The following is a 5,742-nucleotide window of genomic DNA, read 5'->3' as shown; positions in this document are numbered from 1 at the left end:
GTTTCTCACTCCTCTCACTTCCTCCAAATAAAAGGTGTAGCTATGGGTACCCGCATGGGCCCCAGCTATGCCTGTCTCTTTATGGGGTATGTGGAACATTCCTTATTCCAGTCCTACTCCGGCCCCCTTTCACAACTCTTTCTCCGGTACATCGATGATTACTTCGGTGCTGCTTCGTGCTCTCGTCGGGACTTGGAAAAATTTATTAATTTTGCTTCCAATCTCCAACCCTCCATCATTTTCATGTGGTCCATCTCTGACACTTCCCTTTCCTTCCTTGACCTCGCTGTCTCAATCTCTGGTGATAGACTGTCCACCAATATCCATTACAAGCCTACCGACTCCCACAGCTACCTTGACTACAGCTCCTCACACCCCGCTTCCTGTAAGGACTCCATCCCATTCTCTCAGTTCCTTCGCCTCCGTTGCATCTGTTCTGATGATGCCACTTTCAAAAACAGTTCCTCTGACATGTCCTCCTTCTTCCATAACCGAGGTTTTCCACCCACGGTCGTTGACAGAGCCCTCAACCGTGTCCGGCCCATCTCCCGCACATCCGCCCTCAAGCCTTCTCCTCCCTCCCGGAAACATGATAGGGTCCCCCTTGTCCTCACTTATCACCCCACCAGCCACCGCATTGAAATGATCATCCTCCGCCATTTCCGCCAACTCCAGCATGATGCCACCACCAAACACATCTTCCCTTCAACCCCACTGTCGGCATTCTGTAGGGATCGTTCCCTCCAGGACACCCTGGTCCACTCCTCCATCACCCCCTACTCCCCAACCCCCACCTATGGCACCACCCCATGCCCACGCAAAAGATGTAACACCTGCCCCTTCACTTCCTCTCTCCTCACCGTCCAAGGGCCCAAACACTCCTTTCAAGTGAAGCAACATTTCACTTGCATTTCCCCCAACTTAGTCTACTGCATTTGTTGCTCCCAATGTGGTCTCCTCTACTTTGGAGAGACCAAACGTAAACTGGGTGACCGCTTTGCAGAACACCTGCGGTCTGTCCGCAAGAATGACCCAAACCTCCCTGTCGCTTGCCATTTCAACACTCCACCCTGCTCTCTTGCCCAAATGTCTGTCCTTGGCTTGCTGCATTGTTCCAGTGAAGCCCAACGCAAACTGGAGGAACAACACCTCATCTTCCGACTAGGCACTTTACAGCCTTCCGGACTGAATATTGAATTCAACAACTTTAGGTCTTGAGCTCCCTCCTCCATCCCCACTCCCTTTCTGTTTCTTCCCCCTTCTTTTCGTTTTTTTCCAATAAATTATATAGACTTTTCTTTTTCCCACCTATTTCCATTATTTTTAAATATTTTTAAATCTTTTATGCACCCCCCACCCCCACTAGAGCTATACCTTGAGTGCCCTACCATCCATTCTTAATTAGCACATTCGTTTAGATAATATCACCAACTTCGACACCTCTGTGTTCTTTTGTTCTTTTGTCTGTGACATCTTTTGATGATCTGCTTCTATCACTGCTTGTTTGTCCCTACAACCACACCACCCCCGTCCACTTCACTCTCCCCACCCAACCCCACCGCCACCGCACCCCCCCCCCCCCCCAAACCAGCTTATATTTCACCCCTTCTTGGGATTCACCTAGTTCTGTCGAAGGGTCATGAGGACTTGAAACGTCAACTCTTTTCTTCTCCGCCGATGCTGCCAGACCTGCTGAGTTTTTCCAGGTAATTCTGTTTTTGTTTGAAATCCATCCCGTTGAGCACAGCGGTAGCGCCACACAACACGATGGAGGATATCCTCAATGTGAAGACGGGATTTCAATGGACCACGGTTGAAATTCCAAACAATATCGAATGGACAATGTAACATGGACAGGAATGTTGCAGGAAAGGAAGAGTGTGTGGGCACAAGATAAGTGATAGTATCAAGGGGCAGAATTACAGGGCGGGATTTTCTGCACCCGCCTGTTGCTGGGATCATCCGGTCCCACTGCAAGTCAATGGACTTCTGAGGGGGCGGGGAGGGGTGCTGAGAGTGGGGGGTGTGCCTCACCCACAGCAGATCCCACCCGCAGCAGCTCTGGAAAATCCTGGCCACAATTTCCCCATTTGCTGAGTGATGTGGGCCTCTGACCCCCTCCAGTGGAGAGACGTTTAATTACAGTTACAAACATAAAATGCTGGAAAAGTTCAGCAGGTCTGGCAGCATTCTGTGGAGAGAGAAATAGAGTTAACGTTTCGAGTCCGTATGACCCTTCGTGGTCATACAGACTCGAAACGTTAACTGTTTCTCTTTCCACAGATGCTGTTAGACCTGCTGAGCTTTTCCAGCTCTTTCAGTTTTTGTTTTAGATTTCCAGCATCTGCAGTACTTTGCTTTAATTAGTTTATTTGCTTCTGCCTCAGAACAGAACCAAAACTTCTATTTATATAGCACCTTTACGTAATAAAACATTCCAAGGTGCTTCACAGGGGCATTATAAAACAATGACATCAAGCCACCTGTTAGGAAAGATAACTAAAAGCTTGGTCAGAGGTAGATTTTAAGGAGCATCTTTACAGAAGAGCGGTGAAGAGGTTTATGGAGGGAATTCCGGAACTTAGGAACCAAGGCAGCTGAAGCGTGGCTGCCAGTGGTGGTGTAATTAAAATTGGGGTTGCACAAGAGGCCAGAATTGGTGGAGCTCAAAGATCTCGAAGGGCTGGAGATCACTGAGATAGGGGGTGGCAACAGCATGAAGGGATTTGGAAACAAAGATGAGAATTTTAAAAATCAATAGTTTGTTTGACTGGGAGACAATGTAATATAATGTTGTATAACAAAGGAGATGGCCATTCAGCCCCTTTGTGTATGTGATAGCTCTTTGAAAAGCTTTCCAGCTAATTGAGTCCTTGCTCTTTTCTCCAGAATCCTGCACATTTTGTCCTTCGAATATTTATCGAATCCCCTTTTGAAAGTTACTATTTCACCATCCTTTCGGGCAATGCGTACCAGGTCACAAAACTCACTGGGGAAAAAAAAGCTGATCATCTTGTGGGAAAGAGCAGATCTAGCAGCCATAAACATCAGATAGTCACTAAGAAATCAAATCAGGAATTCAGAAGAAGCTTCTTTACCCAGTGTGGTGAGAATGTGGAACGTGCCACAATGGAGTGGTTGCAGCAAATGGTATAGATACATTTAAGGGGGAGCTGGAAAAGTATATGAGGGAGAAGGGAATAGATGGTTACAATAGAGGGTAATGGTGATGGGAGCAGGTTGGAGTGGAGCATTAATGCCTGCACGGACTGGTTGGGTCGACTCACCTGCTTCTGTACTGTGAATCCTATGTCATTCCTCCATCCCTCCACATTCCAGTTGTTTTAATTACCTTAAGTCTGTGTCCTCTGGCTACCAACACCCCCATTCCCCACCCCGTGCCAGTGGAAATAGAGATGCTGTGTTCTTGATGAGTGTCTAACCAAATGGACAAAGTTAATGCATCAAAAACCATCGAGATAGCCACACAGTTGCAGATTTCTTTTTAAAAATCAATTTCTTGGGACATCCCATGACACACCAGAATGGGAATATATTCAGGGAAACGTATGAGCATCATTAAGTCTGCTGGCTTTCGTCTCTGCTCCTGCCTCAGTTCATCGGCTGCAGAAACCCTGCTGCCAGTTAACTCCAAACTCAACTATTCCAGTCTTCTCCGAGCTGGGCTCCTAGCTTCCACAAGCATCAAAGCTCATCCAAATCTCTGCTGCCTGTGTCAAACTCGCACTGAGTCCTATTCACCCATCACCCCTATGCTCCCTGACCTACGTTCACTCCTGGTCCAGGTTTGATTGGAAATTTCAAAAATTCTATTCCTTCTTGTCAAATCTGACCATAAACTCACCCCTCCCTATCTCTGTAACCTCCTCCAGGCCCTACAACCCTCCCCATCTCTATAACCTCCTCCAGCCCCTACAAACCTATCTCTGTAACCTCCTCCAGCCCCTACAACCCTCCCCATCTCTGTAACCTCCTCCAGCCCCTACAACCCTCCCTATCTCTGTAACCTCCTCCAGGCCCTACAACCCTCCCCATCTCTATAACCTCCTCCAGCCCCTACAACCCTATCTGTGTAACCTCTTCCAGCCCCTACAACACTCCCCATCTCTGTAACCTCCTCCAGCCCCTACAACCCTCCCTATCTCTGCAACTCCTCCAGCCCCTACAACCCTCCCCATCTCTGTAACCTCCTCCAGCCCCTTCAACACTCCCTATCTCTGTAACCTCCTCCAGCCCCTTCAACACTCCCTATCTCTGTAACCTCCTCCAGCCCCTACAGCCCTCCCTATCTCTGTAACCTTCTCCAGCCCTTACAACCCTCCCTATCACTATAACCTCCTCCAGCCCCTATAACCCTCCCTATCGCTGTAACCTCCTCCAGCCCCTACAATCCTCCCTATCTCTGTAACCTCCTCCAGCCCCTACAACCCTCCCTATCTCTGTAACCTCCTCCAGCCCCTCCAATTGTGGCCTCTTGAACATCCCCCAATTTCCACCGCTCTACCATTGGTGGCCATGTCTTCACCTACCTGGAGCCCTAAGCTCTGGAATACCCTCCCACTTTGGAAATGACACCATTGTGAGAGAGAGAGAGAGAGAGAAAAAGAAGGGTGTGGTGGATGGAATAAACAGGAAGACATCTTATCTACTTGAAACATTTTATTGAGAATCACAATTTTACAGATAAATATTTAATATCTGCTCGACATACCACAAACACAGGCTGCATTGTGTGGAACACACAGCAGCAACAATATATAAAGACACAGGGCTCCATGTTATACACCATTAATTCTATACACAGAATGCTACACACAGAGTTTGCAATAAGTTAGTGGCTAGTGCAGTGTGCTCTCTGGTGGCTGGAGAGTTTGGGATCGGACAAATGGTAACAGACTGGGGATGGCTCATGCCCGTAATTCCCCCTCTAACTCCAAATCTCCAGACCAGGGACGGGGATGGGATGTATGTGGTGAGCGGTACAGAGACAATGGGAAAGTTTATGCCTGTCAGATATCCCAGACAGGTACATCGTCACACCGGGTCAGCTTACACTCCTGAGAGGGCCGAGCAAATTCCGCTCAATAGTCCCCAGCCCAACTCATTCCTTACATACCCCTGACTGTCCGAGGTAACTGCTGCCAAGGGAGTGGCCAATTCCCAGGCTGCTTATGTAACAAATGAATTTTCATTTCTATTGTACCTCAGGATGTCCCAATCCTCCTTACCGCCAATGAAGTACTTTTTGAAGTGTGGTCAATGTTGCAATGTAGAAAACATGGCAGCCAATTTGTGCACAGCAAGATCCCACAAACAGCAATGTGATAATGACCAGATCATCTGATTTTGTGACGTTGATGGAGGGATAAGCATTGGCCAGGACAGTGGGGAGAACTCCCCTGCTCTTCTTTGATATAGTGGCCACGGGATCGCTTACATCCACCTGAGAGGGCTGACGGGGTCTCGGTTTAACGTCTCATCTGAAAGACAGCACCTCTGGTAGTGCAGCACTCCCTCAGTGGGCACTGGCAGTATGTCTAGATTTTATGCTCAAGTCTCAAAACCCACAGCCTTCAGACTCGGAGGCAGGAGAGATATGCAAGTGGAGCATTAATCAATTAACAATTTCCTCTCGAACAAAAAATATCCAATGTAAGAAAGGCTGGGGGAAGGCAGAGGTCAATCTGAACACAATGTGTTTATCGTCCATCTTTCTCACGT

The sequence above is a fragment of the Carcharodon carcharias genome, chromosome 31, assembly GCF_017639515.1.
Source record: "Carcharodon carcharias isolate sCarCar2 chromosome 31, sCarCar2.pri, whole genome shotgun sequence".
Classification (NCBI taxonomy): Eukaryota; Metazoa; Chordata; class Chondrichthyes; order Lamniformes; family Lamnidae; genus Carcharodon; species Carcharodon carcharias.
The sequence above is the reverse complement of the archived record's forward strand: the minus strand, read 5'-3'. Positions refer to the sequence as shown.